Source organism: Ursus maritimus, unplaced genomic scaffold (assembly GCF_017311325.1).
Source record: "Ursus maritimus isolate PB19 unplaced genomic scaffold, ASM1731132v1 scaffold_4, whole genome shotgun sequence".
Lineage (NCBI taxonomy): Eukaryota > Metazoa > Chordata > Mammalia > Carnivora > Ursidae > Ursus > Ursus maritimus.
The window spans coordinates 89,955,636-89,972,933 of record NW_024426552.1 but is presented as its reverse complement, the minus strand read 5'-3'; the positions used below and the strand labels follow the sequence as shown (position 1 = coordinate 89,972,933).

General features: G+C 44.4%; 1 protein-coding gene across 4 annotated transcripts in view; it reads left to right on the top strand.

The window, feature by feature from the left end:
* Nucleotides 1-11,951: 11,951 nt before the first annotated feature.
* The window catches only part of FNDC3B (fibronectin type III domain containing 3B), a 380,755-nt gene continuing 375,408 nt past the window's right edge, over nucleotides 11,952-17,298 (top strand). For 3 of the 4 annotated variants that reach the window (XM_040621598.1, XM_040621601.1, XM_040621600.1), the window contains exon 1: nucleotides 11,952-12,136. The gene's annotated coding sequence lies outside the window, so the exon portion shown is untranslated. The remainder of the gene's footprint in view (nucleotides 12,137-17,298) is intronic. The other variant, XM_040621603.1, reaches the window with a different exon arrangement.

The following is a 17,298-nucleotide window of genomic DNA, read 5'->3' as shown; positions in this document are numbered from 1 at the left end:
TTTTATTGGTTTAAGTATAGATTGGTGATAGTAAAACACACCTCATATCATTATTGTGATCATTGCAAGATATATCTATATATACAGATATAGACACACACATCTCTAATAAGTGGTACAGGCTATGCCCACCCACCAGGAGACACCCAGTAACAAAATAATTAGGGTTTGTGTGTGATGAAATATAAGCACAAGAAAAAAAATGACAAAGATTTTCCTAGCAGTGAAGTGGTATCTTGAATTCTCTTACTTCCCCAAAAGAGAAAAAATCAGTAGAGAGAACAGAAAATCATTATGGCGCATGTGAACTGGAAAAGACATGTTAATAAATACGTGTTCAACGAATTCCAAATAGTCTTCTTCAAGATCAGATGCAAAGATGAAATTAGCAATACCTCCATTTGCATGACAGGATGGGTCGTGACTGGGGATGAACAAATGACACGGTTTTAGATGCTGGGTATGAAGAGAGCTTTTGGAATGGGACAGTTTGCTTTTCGTTTTGTAAGACCCTGAATGGAAAAAATGAGAAAAAATGTTGACCATATTTTGTAGAAGTACTCTTGAGTAGACTAGGGATAACATTCCACCAAATCTTTAGCAATGAAACATTGCTAGTTCTAATTGGACTGCAGGGACCTGCTCTAAGAGAAGAGATTTCATTTTTTTTAAACCTTGCTTTTTTTTTTTTTTTAAGCTTGTTTATGGATGGATGGATGTATTCTCTACACCCAATGTGGGGCTCAAACTCATAACCCCAAGATCAAGAATCGCATGCTTCTCTGACTGAACCAGCCAGGTAGCCCCTATAAAAGAGTTAATATTAATAGCTTCTATTTTTTAAAAGCCAAATAGTTCAAAGCATTGGCTTTGGGGTCAAATATGCCCAGAAATTGAAATCCCAGTTTTCACTCTTGCTGGTGCAGGATTTTGGACAATTTACTCTCTCTCTCTCTCTCTCTGTCTGTGCCCTCATACATAAAATAGAAGAACTAGTAACACCAACTTCGCAGAAGATCATATGAGGATTTAATGAGCTCACATATGTAAAGCACATAGCATAATACGTAGCAAAGTCTCCAAAATTAGCTATTCTTGTAATTACTGTATTATTCATTCCTGTGAGAGCAGAGAGAAAATAGGGGTTGATTTTTCCTGGAAATAGAGAAAGAGTCAGAGATGAATTCACAGAAGAAAAGTATGTACAGTACCCACTAGGATGGCTGTAATTTTTTTAAGATTTATTTATTTTGAGAGAAAGAGAACATGCACACGGGGTGCAGGGGCAGAGGGAGAGAATCTCCAGCAGACTCCCTGCTGAGTGTGGAGCCTGACACAGGGCTCCATCTCACCACCCTGAGATCATGACCTGATCCAAAATCAAGAGTCGGACGCTTAACCGACTGAGTCACCCAGGCGCCCCTATAATTTTTTTTAGAAAAAGAAAATAACGAAGTATGGGCAAGAATGTGGAGAAATTAGTTTGACCATTCCTCAAAAAGTCAAACACAGAGGTATGATACAACCCAGCAGTTCCCTTCCTAGGTATACACCCAAGAGAAATGAAAACATATTGATGCTAAAACTAGTACATGTTACTAGCAGTTTTATTCTTTTTTTTTTTTTTAAGGATTTTATTTATTTGACAGAGAGCACAAGCAGGGGGTGTGGAAGGCAGAGGGAGAGGGAGACACAGACTCCCTGTTGAGTAGGGAGCCCCATGTGGGACTTGATCCCAGGACCCTTGAGCCAAAGGCAGCCGCTTAACCGACTGAGCCACCCAGTTTTATTTTTAATAGCCAAAAAATAGAAACAAGCCAAATGTCCATTAGCTGATGAAAATACAAACAAAATGTGATGTATCCATACAATAGAATATTATTCAGCCATAAAGAGGAATGAAGAACTGACATACGCTATGACATGGATGAATCTTGAAAAAATTACACTAGGTGAGAAAAGCCAGTCACAAAAGGCTATATATGATTCCACTGATACAAAATGTCCAGAAGAAGGAAATCCAGGGAGACATAAAGTAGTGGTTGTCAGGGGCTGGGGGGAGTGGGGAGTAGGTAGTGACTGCTAATGGGCTTCTTTGTTGGGTGACAGGAATGTTCTAGAATTAGGTAGTGATGACAATTGCAGATGTACTAGAACCACTAAAGTTTACACATTAAAATGGCAAACATATGTGAATTATTTCTCAAAAAATTTAGGGTGGGCCTTCAAAGACGAATAAGGATAGGCCAAGCAAAGGTAGGAGAACAGGGGCTGAAGGATAACCTAAGGTCAGAGTTCAAATGCAATAACAACCAAGGTTTATTCAAAACATAGTAAGCACCTGGTTTCTTTTCTTCCCACTGAGCACGGAGCCCAACATTGGAGCTCAATCCCATGAGCCCTATGGCTATGCTACTCAAAGTGTGGTCAGGGGACTGTGAATTGTTTGTTACGCTCTATGACCATATAAGGAAAGAAATCGTGAGTGAGCGAGCTATAGAAACGTTGGCAACTTGACACTGCACGGTCAGTGGCCTCTTGTCCTAGGACAGGATATGGACCAGGTGTGGTCAAGCTTGCATGGTGAGTGGCAGGTCAGCCAAGCTGCGCACTAGCCCTGCACAGTAGGACCACACAGCCAACCTTGATAGATGGGAAATGAGACAGCTGGTTCTGCACTTTGTGCAGTTTGAGAAGCACTGTCCTATGGGATGCATTATAGGGGGTATAGGCTGGAGAAGCATGTTGGGAACGAAGTGTGAAGGGCCTCATTAATAAAATAGTTTGGGATCACCTCTTTGTCCAGAATTCTTTACTAGGATGTGCCTCGTGATGCACCATAATTGTGACATTGTGGTATTTTAAAGCATGGATTATCTGTGAGGCCTGGAGAAAACAGAGCAATGGGGCAATTGTGGGGGAGAAAAAAATCTTTAAATACAAAACAAAACAAAACCCCCTGTGAAACAAGTAAGGGCATATCTACTCCTCTTGGAGTCAGCAACAAGTAGACGAAACAATCCCAAGGGTTAAGAGAGGCGTAGAGCACACTAATCAGCATCCAAAGGTTTGTTTCTATTTACTGAAGAAGAGAAACCAGAGTAAGCCATCCCAGGAAGAGAAAGAGTTGAGAGCGAGGTTAGTGGTCGAGAGACAAAGGAGGCAGGCAGAGGAGCAGGAGGAAATCCCACAGCTCAGCCTCCCGCAAAGGGAAAGCGCAAAGCCCGCCAGCTTCACGTGTGGGAAAATACTCAACCTCTCAGAAGAAGAGCACTATATTGATTCCAGACATTGTTATTCCTGCGTGCAGGGGGGATGAAGAAAGGAAAGGAAACCAAGGTATTGACAGAGAAACCAGCTTCTACTTTCTCAAATGTCTTGGATGTCACTATGAAGCAACCGCGAGACTTCCCCTGTTGACTCATTCTTCCCCTGGCCAAGGCCATTTATTTAATGTCTTGTTTCGTTAAAGCCGATGAGAATTTGTTTCAGAGGCCGGGGCAGCGCTAATGTAAATGCTTGTTTGTCCGGGTGGCACAGAATGAGGGAAGTTCAGGCGCTGCACAAGCAAAGCAATGTGTCATGTCATATTGCCAAAAGGTTGCATCATTTCTAAACTTTCCGGAAGGCTGGATGGATGAGAGGTCATCTATGTTTATTTTGTGAAGTTTGGCCTACCAGGAAATGTGTGGGTACAAGAGATATTTTAGGCCCAGGAGACTCTCACTTTAGAAGCTGAATCCAGCAGCATGTGCTATAAGCTTCAGTCTCTAACTAAATCTTTGAGAAGAGTGGCAAGTTGTGAAGTATGCAAGGTTTTTTGGCTGTGCTAACAGAGCCACGTATAAAACGCTGTTGCCAAACAGAGACTAGAACCAGATGACAAAGACTGAAAACACACACCATGGATTGACTTTCTCTATAAAATACTCGCTACAACTTGATCCAGTACTGTTCATTTCTAGAATTGCATAATCGCTTACCAATCCATATGAATTAAATTTGTAAATTGACCTTGAGAGAAGATTTTTAAACAGAATTTTTCATGTTGAGTTTCTTTAAGAATATAATGGAATTACTTCAACAAGGAAGAAAAAAAATGTGTTAAGGGAGTGATTTCTAGCATACAGGGTTTTGGGTTTTTTTAAGATCTATTAACTTATTTTAGAGCGTGCAAGACGGGGAGGGGCAGAGGGAGAGGGAGAGTCTCAAGCAGACTCCCCACTGAGTGAGGAGCCCGATGCCAGGCTGGATCTCCGGACCCTGAGATCAGGACCTGAGCTGAAGCCAAAAGTCGGACCCTCAACCGACTGCACCCCCAGGCGCCCCCAGCATACAGTTTAAAAGATGTGATCATTCGTGGCCCACCAGCAACTCTATTCCAGCCTGTTCATGGACGTTTTATTTGTAGTCTTCACAATTCTCTGTAATCCAGAAGGTAACACTATTCCTTCTCTCTACTTTTTTTCATATGGTTCTGGAGGGGGGAGGCTGCCAAAGAATATATCACGCATACACACATAACCCCCATGGACCTCAGCAAACACATGCACCCCTTCCTGCCCACATCACACTTGAAGCATAGGGCAAACCCAGAAAAGATACTCACACAGAGGGGAAGGTGAGGCCAACAGATGGAAAAAAAGACCAGCTCTATCCCTAGGAGGCACAGAAGTGAGCCAGTGTATCACCTCTATTGTTTCAGCTGTCTGAATTGAGTTTCTGTGACTTGCAACCAAGAGAATCCTAACGCCAAAACTCAAGATGTTCATCTCCCTAGTAGACAGTACTCCTTGCCGCGCCATTCTGGAATGGGGGCGGTGGGGGCGGGGAGGTGGAGGGAGGGCAGACTAGAATAGTGCAGTGAGGAATACTAGCTAGAGGACTGGCTAGGGAATAGTGTTTATGTGACTGCCACCACCAGGAACATACCCCATTTCCATAAGCTACGTGTGAGTTGCGCCCCCCGGAGTTGTGCAGTGCAAGAATGGAAGGGATCATAAACTCTCCTTGCTATACCCATCAGTGCCACTGATTTCTCCGCATACCTCCTGCTGCTTGGGTTTGGGTGAGCCTGCTTCTTCTCGAGCTTCCTTCGTAGCACTGCTATTCCTGCCACCACCACAGCCGGTTTTCATGAAATGTCTCTAAGAGAATGTTCCTCCGGTATTTTCCTTCTCTGGGTCCTCACAAGGCAGGCACACCTTCTCTATGGAGAATCTTTTAGTTCAGTCTCCAGGTGGAACAAGGCCACAGCAGCTTCTTACAGCAGCTGGGGGCCGATTGTTTCTACCCAATTCCTGGCTCCATGATTCTTGCCCCTAGAAACCATTGTATTCCCCATTTTCTTAGGGGCTACAAATGTCCTTCTCAAGAATCATCCTCAAGTCAGAGGCCCTTCCATTTTTTTTCCAGTTCCGTGATGGTTTCTTCTTTGACCTGTCCTCTCCTTCCTTATCAGGTGTGAAAATCCATCTTTCCTCTCTGCTTTTAATGTAACAGTAACTCAGAAAATGTTACTACCTCTTAAAAAAAAGATTAAGTGTTGGAAGCAGTATTTATCATAACTAGAAAGTTTCTTTACATGCAGGAATTTGCAGGCAGCCAAACCCTAGATTCTTTTCTAACTGGTTGCAGATAAATCTTTCCAATTCACTGTACACACCTCCAAGGGTCCTGCTAATTTATCAATAAAATATCAGGACCTCCTCTCTTGAAGAGAGAAGAGGGGAGGGGCCCCCTCCCTTGACAACGCACTTGATAAAAAATGTAAGACAAACTTCCTTGTCAAACCTCCGACCAAAAGGTATACAGTAAAGGGAGAAAATTGGAAGGAAAGTTAAAGATTAACTATTAAAAAAAGAAGCAACAAATGGACAATGACAACAACAACAACAACAACAGTGACGAGAGTTGCTGGCAGGAAAGAATCATCTCTCAAAGACACACGTACACAAGGAAGTAAGCTGATATGTGGGAAACCAGTCCAGCCATGTGCTCAACATTCTTCCAGGGACCAAGCTGGAAACTCTCCCCACAGCATCTCACAGCTTCTGCCTCCCACCTGTCCCGCGTCGGTCATTTGTCAAGTCACATCAGTTCTATTTCCACACTAGTCATGCGGTCACTCAGCACATGTTTATTGAACCCCTGCTGTGGGCCCGGAACCATTGTAGGCACTGGGAGGCGGAGCGAGAGGAGAGACAAGGCTCCTGCTCTCAAGGGGTTTATCATCTGGTGAGGGGGAAAAACTGTAGCCACATGAACATACGAGCAAGGTCATTTCACATTGTGACAGATACTGCAAACACAGTAAAGCAGGATCTCCAGATCTCTTGATCCAACCTTCTGTACATTCTCACAGTTACCGCCCTCCGGTGACCTTGCTTCCTTCTTGGTTGGTTGGTTGTGGTCACTTCCTACCGGTCTTCCCATTCCCTGCCTGCTGTCTGGTGCATGGCCGGTCATGTGATTTCTCACCTCCAATATCTCAGATATGTGCCAGAGTGGCGGCCACGTGAAACACAGATCCTCACCGTGCCATTGAAGACACTCATGTTGGGATCCCCAGCCCCCTTCTGGGCCCATCTCCCACCCTGCCGCTTGTGCATTCTGCGTTTGAAGCAAACTGGACAACGCAGGGGGCCTAGACACTCCACAGGCTCTCCTGGTTCCCTTCCCTCTCCCGCAAACAGTTCACTTCTGTACGGCTCATCTCAGAGGTCATCTACCTATGGAAGCCATCCTGATGCTCTTCTCCCCTGCTCCCCCCAAGGGAGAGAACAACTGTTCCTTCTTTGGTGCCCTGAGAGAATTTATTTGTTTTTGTCTCTTGGGCTTTAGCTTACACTGCCTATCTTAGAATTTCTGCTGCCCTAGCTAATCACCCCTGAGAGCAGGGATGGTGGCTTCATAATTTCTGGATTCCTAGTGCCCATCACTGTGCTCAACAAACAGTAGCTTCCATATATTCATTATGAAAATTATTTAAAATGAAGTGAGTAACTAACAGTAACTTCTGATGAATTATTCCATCACGGCTGTACCTGAAGTCCCTCTAGATTGAGGTTAAGTGATGCTCAAGGCAAGCCTCACAACACTTAGTCTTGGTGTGCAAAACCACCTTCATGGATTAGCAGCTCAAGTTAGGAAAGGAGCAAGAACAGATATTATTGAGCACCTATTATAGAGACTATGCTAGACGCTTCACATCTGTTATCTCATTGAAGCAAGGAGACCACCTGCATGACAAAAGCAGGATTCTCAGGGTATAATTTTACCTGTCAGAGTTCTGGACAATTATATATAACAAACTATAAATTTACTTGTTGATTTATTATTTTTTAAATATTGTCCATCTTCTGCTATCTCCTTCCCCAACTAGAACAGACTTGTCTCTGTCTGTCTTCTTTTTCTCCCTTTTTTCTGTCCGCTGCCATGTTCCCAGCACCTAGAAGAGCTGGTGAACCAGAGTAGGCACTCAAGATACATGTAAAGATGAGATGATTTTACCTTCCTATTTTCTTTTCATGTCCCTGCAAACTCTACCCTAGCAGGTCTTGCGGTTGATTCCTGAGAACAAAATGACCATTTTGAACATTTGCATGTGAAGATCACATTCTTCTCTGCTGTAAATAAAACTCAAACATTTCTCCCAAGTGACCCAACTTCACAGGTGTACATCCTGAGAACCAGAAACATCTGGGGGAGGGGGGAGGGGAAACCTGCAACGTTCCAGCCCCACAAAATGCTTTTCAAAAGACAGAATGCAAGAAAGATTTAGGCACAGCCAAAGCCTTTTGCAAAAAGAACTCCCTTGTGGAATGAGGGAAAAATTCGGAACAGAGGTTTCCCTGGGGCTGGAAGTGTTACTGGTCTCAAGAGTCATCTGAACTAACAGCACTGCTTGAGTGAGTGTGGGTTCCAAGCTCAGCACCTGCCAAGTCCAGGATTTCTCCTCCCCAGATCTGAGGACAAACCAGATAGAAATGAAATCTGTTGGAGATCTGAGGTACAAGGGGAAAGTACATGAAGCTATAAGGGAAGGAGTCATTTCTATTTATTTCTTAACACTAGGCTGTTCTTTGGTTGGCGTTCCCTACATTCTTGCATAATCGTGTTTCATTTACTTATGTGTGGGTGTTACTAGCAACTGCACACTCTTTCCTTCAATAAATAGGGCAGGTGGGACCTTGTCATTAGAAAATATATTGATTTGCCTTTGTTGTTGTTGTCGTTGTTGTTTTTAAACTTGTGGGATAAAGTAGTTAGCCTGTTTGTTTCAAGATACCTACCTAAAGAAACATTAAAAATTCTCAACAGTAAATATTTCTTAAATTTCAGCCCAGGAATCTGCTGCACTTCTGGGGGGTATTTTCTCCTCTTCCGTTTGAGTTTGTACTTTTTTTCCATTTGAATTATGAAAAGAAAATCAGAAAAGACTTATTTCTCCCATCCTGGCTCATCCTTTGTTTTCAGTATCATCTTTGAAATGGCAATGCCAAGGTCAGGAGAGGCTTCTCCAAGGGGCAGGTGTTTTTCCCTTGTCAAAGGAGATAAAGGGTAAGGGTGGGGAGCATCTGGCTCTCTGGCCTTGATACGAGATGCAAGGAGGAAAGTCTCTTTGGTCCTTTATCCCCTTTAAATCCATCTCTTGGGGCGCCTGGGTGGCACAGCGGTTAAGCGTCTGCCTTCAGCTCAGGGCGTGATCCTGGCGTTATGGGATCGAGCCCCACATCAGGCTCCTCCGCTATGAGCCTGCTTCTTCCTCTCCCACTACCCCTGCTTGTGTTCCCTCTCTCACTGGCTGTCTCTATATCTGTCAAATAAATAAATAAAATCTTTAAAAAAATCCATCTCTTATCTCCCTAATATTTCCCTCACCTAAAGTTCAAATTAAACTAATTTTTTATAAGTGTCCATCATATGTTATTCATGTGATTAATAGAGGTATTTATTCCTTTACTTAATAACTATTGAGCTCCTAACATGCACCAGGCACTGTCTAGACTCTAGAGTTAAAACCACAAAGAAGAAAAGGGTTCTTCCCTAAAGTCAAAGGGTAGACGGATCATTAAAGCAAACTTAGCACTGCGATGGAGGCAGACACATGACAGAAGATGGGAGGAACATCTAACTGTTACAAGGAGGCCATAGACGGCATCATGGAAAAAGTGATGAATAGGAGTTAACCTGCCAAGAGGGAAAGAACAGGGAAAAACATGTGCAAAAGTCCAGAGAAGGACACAGCAAACAACCTGATAGAGCTACAAATAGTTCAGTGTAGTTGAAGGATAAGTTGGGGGTGGCGGTGGTAAGTCACTGCGTGGGAGAGCACAGACCATGAAAAAGCTTTCTATCCTGTGGACAAGAGAAAGTCAATGAAGAATTTTAAGTAGGAGTGAGGGAAGGGACAAGATGAAAGATTCAGAAAGATCACGATGGGTGGAACATGTGGTCGAATGGAAGGCAGGGGAAGAGAGGCTTCCAACAGAGAAGGGAGTGGTGGACAGTGTCAAATGTTCAGAGGTCAGGTCAGATAAGAAATGAGCACTTGTTCACGAGATTTAGCGATATGGCAACAGTTTCTGACCTGCGTGAGAGCAGTTTCTGAGGAGAGGTGTGGGCAGAAACAGATTGCAGTCAATTGAGAGGAAAGGGAGGTGAGGAAATTGCAAAAAATGATAACAGTTATTTCAAGAGCTTGGGTTGTGACAGGGAGGAGGGATAGGAAGAAAGTGTGGGGCAGTGAGGGAAGGGAAGAGTTGGGGGGAATGGTTTCTGCTTTTTGTGTTCTTTTTAAGATGGAACAGACTTGAGGATAGTTAATGGGAAGGAGCCAGTGAAAATGTCAAGATGGAAATAATAGAAGAGGATAATTATTGGAGGGAAACATCCAAAGAAGCCCAAGATGGTAAGAGCCTGGGTTCAGGTAGAGAGGTCAGGTAGGGGAAGGTAGGCACAGGTGAAGGGACAGGTGAGGTGATGGGAAGGGTGACGGGAAATTGTAGGCATTCTCATCTGGCTTCTATGCTTTTGTGAAGTGGCAGGCAGCGTCATCCGAGGACTGAGGTGAGGCAGAAGTACAAAGGAGCCAAGTGGAAGGTCTGAGGCGAATGGAGGAAAGGTATTTTAATAAATACTATGGAGGCTGAAGGATCATGCTGACCAGGGAAGCGAGAGTTCCAGGGCATGCTGATAGCCCCAGTGGCACAGAAGCAAATTTGGACCACATACGTCCAGAAAGCTGGGTGCTTTTCTCCAGCAGTGCTCCCCAGCCCAGAACATGAAGAAGGCAGACAGCTATGGGTGGAAGAGTTCTGCCTGAAAGCTCTGAGGAAAAGTCAACTTGAGGATGCTGCAGGGGAAGCACAAAGTTCAGGAGTGAGCCAGAAAGTGGAGGCAGTTCGTGGAGAAGTGGAGAAGTGGAAGGTGGGTGTGAACACCTTCCAAAAAGAAATGGAAATGCTCAGGAGCAGTGGAGCAGGGGAGTGTGAGTTAAGGAAAAGGAAACCCAGAGCAGAGGAGTGAAACAGGAGAAAACGGTTGTCCCAAAAGAGTCACACCTTGGCCAGGGACCAGAGAAGGCAACAAGATAGAAGAAATGGTGGGCTTAGCTGACAACCAAGTATCTCCCCAAAATAAAACCCAGCAGCCATCTTGTAACTAGGAAAATCTCAGTCCTCCGTGAAGAAGTGAAGCCAGGCTTGCATTGATTGTCCGGGAATCCTGGCCCGTTCCGTAGGCTTGTCGGGTTAGCTGGTTCCTGTGACACTCCTGTTACAAACCAGAGGGACTGGAACACTCTAGTGCCTTTGGAAGGAGTGAGCCATATGTGGTTCAAAGGTGCTTTTCTCTCTTGAGCTCTCACCTTGTGTGATGAGTGGTAGTATTTCCCATTCACAGGTAAGGCTCAGAGCGTTTAAGAACTTGCTCGAGGCCCTCAGCTAACAAATGGCAGAGGCAGCATTAAGCAAGAATTTTCTCCAAGTTCAATGTTCTTTCAAATTATAGTCCTCAATCTTAGAGACCTATCAACCTCTCAGTTACGTCAAATCATATGGGGAGATGCCAGTGCAACATCTGTAATATTTTTGAAAATAATAAACATATATTTTTATTCCAATTAACTCCCAAAGTGTAGGTCCTCCTGATTCACATACTAGACAGGTTGTCAATGAGGGGTGAAAACTGCCTATCTTAGGGATGTTGCAGGGACACCTTTGATTGTCACATTGACTATGAAGTGCTGCCAGCATTTAGTAGGTGAAGGTCAGGAGTGCTGTAATGTTCAGCAATGCCTGGGACAGTCCTACCTAATCAACAGTTGTCTTACCCCACATGTCAGTGCTGTTCCCATTGAGAAACACTGGCAGAACAATGTGGTGGACAGCCTCCAAGATGGCCCCCGTTGATCCCTATCTCCTGGTATTTACACCCTTCTCTTGTCCCTCCCACTTTGGAGTAGGGTTGGTCTATGTGATCAGTAGAATATGGCAGAAGTGAGGGTATGTCACTCTTGAGATTAGATTATCTGGAGTCACTCACTCTGAGGGAAGCCATGTCATGGGCAGCCCTACTGAGAGGCCCACCAATGAAGAACTGGAACCTCCTTCCGGCATCCACATGGGTGAGCTCGGAAAAGAATCTTCCAGTCCCAGTCAAGTCTTCAGAGACAATAGTCCTGGGTGTAGTTTGACTATGACCCACCCAGCTAAGCGACTTTTGGATACTTGGCTCCCAGAAACTATGTGAAATTATAACTGTTTGTTATTTTCATTGCTAAATTTGGGGGGTAATTTAGTTCATGGCAGACTTGATATGACAGCCACACCCAGTAGACTCAGTTCATAGGGCTGTAACATGAGCCATAAGAATGGTAACTCAGGATATGACGTAAAGGGAGTTTGTGACCCCAGAGAAAGGGGAAGTGGGAGCTTTTTGGGAAGGAGTTGAGAAGATAAGAGAAGGGAAGAAAAGAAAGCATTCAAATATTTGGGTTCTAGCTTCTTCCTCCAGCGCCACTACATGGGTTGTGCACTTTGCTTGCTGCACACAGATACCTTGCCAGGGAGCCAGGTAAGGATGTCTATCCAGGCCTTGTTCTACTCACCAAGCTTTGCAGCCTGGCCCAAAGGTACGTTGACTGGAGGAATGTCATTGTCTCATTTTCCCGAAGGTTCTATATGGGCTAGTCACCTCCCTGCCCCTCAGATATGTTTAGAGGTTTTCCAGAGCTTCTCTAGGTTTTCCTAACTTCTCTGGATACACACTGTGATGATTTCAAGTCCCTTAACGGAACCCCAGCTTTAACATGGCACAGTCCAAGCTGTTTCCAAGTCTAGTTGGAAATAGCCGAGGAGCAAGTCCAGGTTGGAAATAGCTGAGGAAAGAAGGCCAGAGAAGTGCCCCTAAGGTCTCCCTTGGCTTCCATGGGAAGTTCCCACATGACCCTTGCTGGGGATGACTGAGTAGAGAGCTGGTGACCTGCCAGCAGGTTGCCGAGGCCCCAGGGTAAGAGTGGACTTTCCCAACCCTGTTGGCTGGGGATGCAACCAGAGCTCTGCAGTGCCAGCAATAGCCTAGATCTTGGCTGAGTCAAGAGAACGCACACCAGTTTCATAACCAGAGATTTTGGCAGCAGATGTCAGCAAGATATGCCTGTAACCGGGAGGGATAAGGGACATCATCCACAAGCCATCACAGGCCTATTTTAATCCAGCAGCTCTAGGAGAACTCAAGGACCATCACCCCCTCTCCCAGCCTCACCTAGGATCATTAAGAGAAGATCGAGGGTTGAGGGAGGGTACCCAGAAACAATGAATATTTACCCAAAATGCATGAATTACCAAAAAAGTCTGTTTTAAAATGGAAGATCTTAAAATGTCTTTAACTGACAAGTTTATGCCCCATCCCAGCTACTCATGGAGTGGGCTAGAGAGCTATAAGAAATAGTTTGTAGAGATTTGCTAAAGCTTTTCTTTTCTTTTCTTTTGCATTTTCCAAGTTGTAGTAGGTTACTTTTTTTTTTTTTTTTTTTTTTAGAGAGAGCACAAAAGTGAGGGGATGGGAAAAGGGGCAGAGGGGGAGGGAGAGAGAGAATCTCGAGCAGGCTCCACGCTGAGCATGGAGCCTGACACAGGGCTCAATCCCACCACCCTGAGATCATGACCTGAGCCAAAATCAAGAGTCAGGCACTTAACAGACTGAGCCACCCAGGCGCCCCTGCAGTGGGTTACATTTTTGCTCTCACTAAAACGTCAATGTAGTAATTACAGCAATTGCTTGATTCTTTCCCTCTGAAATTTTTAAAAAGAAAACACTAAATGCAAATGCATTCTAAACTTCAAATAACATGACCATTGACTATAGTAGAAAAGTTATTTCCTGGGCGCCTGGCTCAGTCTGTTAAGCGTCTGCCTTTGGTTCGGGTCACGATCCCAGGGTCCTAGGATCAAGCCCCGCATCAGGCTCCCTGCTCAGTGGAGAGTCTACTTCTCCCTCTGCACCTCCCCTCACCCCCCTCGTGCTCACTCCTTCTCTCTCTGTCTCTCTGTCTCTCTCTCAATCTAAGAGAAAGAAAGAAAGAAAGAAAAAGAAAGAAAGAAAAAGAGAAAAAGGAAAGAGAAAGAAAGAAAGAAAGAAAGAAAGAAAGAAAGAAAGAAAGAAAGAAAGAAAGAAAAGAAAGGAAGAAAGATTTCCTAATAAAATGGGGAAAGATCTCAAAGATTAATAAATTTACCTGAAGTGGTAGAAGTCTGGGGTCTAAGTGCCTACAAAACTGTCTTCTGTTCCACAGTGGAATACAAAAAGGATGAGGAAGAGGTAAATTGGGGAGAATGATAATCCCACTTCTTAGCATTTACCCTCATTGTAATTTTACCTCCTTATTCTCCATTTATATATTATATTCTTCCACAGTCTCTTAAAACCTAGAAATAATCTTTCTCAAACTGAGGTCAACAGACTGTCAAGAGGTTCAGGCTGTTCTTGCTCTAACTCTTTGGAAAAGAGGGCAGGGATTGTAGCCCGCAAAGAACAACCAAAGAAAAAGAAATCTGTGGATGTGTAGGAACCTAGGAGACCCCCAAAGCTTAAATGGTCCATCTTCCTACTGGACTTGGAGTCACCAAAAGAGGGTGTGGACCCCAGTTTTGCTGTTTACTTCCTTTGTGGAAGTTCCCTGTCAGAATTCTTGGGCTACTTTGTATCTTGGCTTTCTCACCCATAAGATGGAAATGATAATGTCAATACTGCCTACGTCACCGAGCTGCTGTGAGAATTCAGGGAGATAACATATACGAGGGTGATGTCCCAAATCACACAGAAAGTATTACGGTGCGGGGCGCCTGGGTGGCTCCTTCGTTAAGCATCTGCCTTTGGCTCAGGGCGTGATCCCAGGGTCCTGGGGTCGAGTCCCACGTAGGGCTACCTGCTCGGCTGGAGCCTGCTTCTTCCTCTCCCACTCCCCCTGCTTGTGTTCCCTCTCTCGCTGTCTCTCTCTCTCTCTGTCAAATAAATAAATAAAATCTTTAAAGAAGAAAAAAAGAAAGTATTACACTGCTATGCAGCTTATAGATGAGCAAGAAGTCATTCTTGTTGCCCCTTCCCCCACCACTTACCTCCCCAGCAAAACAAAGAAAATCTAAAGCACCAGAGAAAGCGGTTGCCAGCACCGGCATCCAAATGGTGCACAAATTAGCAGGCAGCAGCTGTTCCGGGGTTGACACGTCCATCCTGAGGAATCCGTGTCGTCAGGCACGACGCCCTGCAGCAAACGCAGACACCCCAGGACGGGCTAGATGACCTTCTAGCTGAGGCTTAGCAACAAGTCTGTGATGTTGGAACCAAGGGGTAACAAAGCCCTGGTACCTTTAGACGCCTGCTGCTGGAGTGGCATCGACCGAGCACCGCAGCAGTGTCGCCTGGGAGCGTGCTGGACAGGCAGCGTCTCAAGCTCTGCCTCAGACCCAGGGACCAGAATTTGCCCCTTCACATGCGCCCCAGGTGAACTGTGCACAGTACAGCTGGAAGGGCACCGCGCTGGAGGTCACTGGACACAAGCCCGTAAGATAAAGTGAATGCAGTGCTCAACCTGTGCTTCTGAGCGTTCGTGAGATGTCTGATTAGAGAACCCCGCTACGTATTATTACATGTAGACGTCTCCTGCAGGTGAACTCTCCCTGGCCGTTACTAAAGACTTGGATACACAGATGAGCGAAAAGATAAGCGTCCCCCTCGGGTGGATGTCTTCAATGCCCATCTGTGTCTGGGCCATGCTGCTACAAGCTCTAAGAGCGCTTACTGAGGACCCCAGTAAGAGTTTAGTTTTGTATCTTGAGCATTCATTTAAAAATCACTTATTCAGGGCGCCTGGGTGGCTCAGTCCTTAAGCGTCTGCCTTCAGCTCAGGTCGTGATCCCGGGGTCCTGGCATCGAGTCCCACGTAGGGCTACCTGCTCGGTGGGAGTCTGCTTCTCCCTCTCCTTCTGCCTGCCACCACCCTCCCCCCCGCCTGCTTATATGCTCACTCGCTCTCTCTGTCAAATAAATAAATAAAATCTTTTAAAAAATCACTTATTGGACACATATTATGGGCAGGCTTCTATTCTTAGAGGAATAACCAAACCCGGAGTAAGTAATCTTTTTTTTTTCAACTTAAATTACACCAACCCATAAAAGTCAAAATCGACACATAATTGGAAAGCTTTTAAGTAAGGAAATTTAACGAATTTTACTCTTCTGTTTTTAAAACTGAAAAAAAATTAACAGAAAAAATTTTATGGAGAAATATTAGAAACCATAAAGCACACACTTGAAATATGTTTTCTGGTCAGTTGACATGAACAACCTGGGAAAGGAAGGAAGGAAGAAAAATGCAACAAGCAAAGAAGCAGCAGGTGGGCTCAAAGAAAGGAGGCGAAGGATGAGATAGTGAGAGGTGAACAGAAGGGAGGCAGAGACACACAGAGAGTGAGGCAGACACAGATGCAATGGTGGGTGAGGTATTAGACAAGTTAGAGCCACTTCTGCCACACCTGACAGTCATTTGAGCTCATGGTAAGAGATCATTTCCTGTCCCTTCCTTTTGTGAGATTCTGTACTACGTAACTATCCACAGCTCTTCACCGTTCTTATCAAATATTGTTGAATCTAAAATTGAGGGGTACAGCAGCCCTTTTGTGCTTAGAGGTACTCAAGTATCACCTCCAATTGTGAGAGGAGGATTAATTAATTATCAACAGGGATAATTTGTAGAGTTCTAACATTTGTTGTGCTCTGTAAGACCTGCTGCAAGGACCCTGCCTTCTAATTAACCATTAGTCCTCAAAGCAATGATGTAATTAAACTGATTTGCACACTACAACACCAGGCTAATTGTTGTCTATTCTTCTCTAAAAGATACAGGTGACATCTCAGCAAATTAATAAATTTTTAACAGTTAAGGTATTCATCAGAAATCTAAAATTTATTTTAGTAGAGGACACATCAAGCTGTCTGAAGTGAGACACAATGGTTTTATTATCCATGAACATAGAAAAGTCTTGCTTCTTTTTTTTTCACTTTTAAGGTAGAAATTCTTATTCTTTTCAAGGCTTACGCTGCTCCTAGGATGAAGTGACGCGCACAACTTAGGCACATAAACTCACGCAGACCCAGTTTATATTTCATGCGTTGTGCCAGCAATGTGCAAGGAAGCAGAGAGACTAGTGAACTCATAGATCTAGAGAAATTTGAGAGTTCCCATACAAGTTATTCTAAAAACGGCAAGTGTCTTGTTTATGACAAACCAAGAACTGAAATGTTGGTTGTCATATTCTATACCACGCAGAGTGAAAGGCTTTCACATTTCAAATAAAATACACACGGGGGAATAAAATACACCCGGGGGCGGGGAGGGCAGGATTCATCTTGCTGAAGCTCTATTAGGCAAAATTATTTAGTTGGTTGTGAATGGAAATAAAATATGGTTGTGTATTGAAAGTAGAAAACATAACTTCAAGGGAGATCATCTGCTTTTTAGGAGATGAACCTGTGGGGGCTCCTGGGTGGCTCAGTGGGTTAAGCGTCTGCCTTGGCTCAGGTCATGATCCCAGGGGCCTGGGATGGAGCCCCGAGATGGGCTCCCTCCCTGCCCAGCAGGGAGTCTGCCTCTCCCTCTGCCCCTGCTCCTGTGCTCTCTCTCTCCCAAATAAATAAGTAAATTTTAAAAAGAAAATTAAAAAAGATGAACCCGTGATTCCACAACAACGATATGGAAGCCAAAGTGTGATTTCCTCGTCCTTATTACATTTTAGC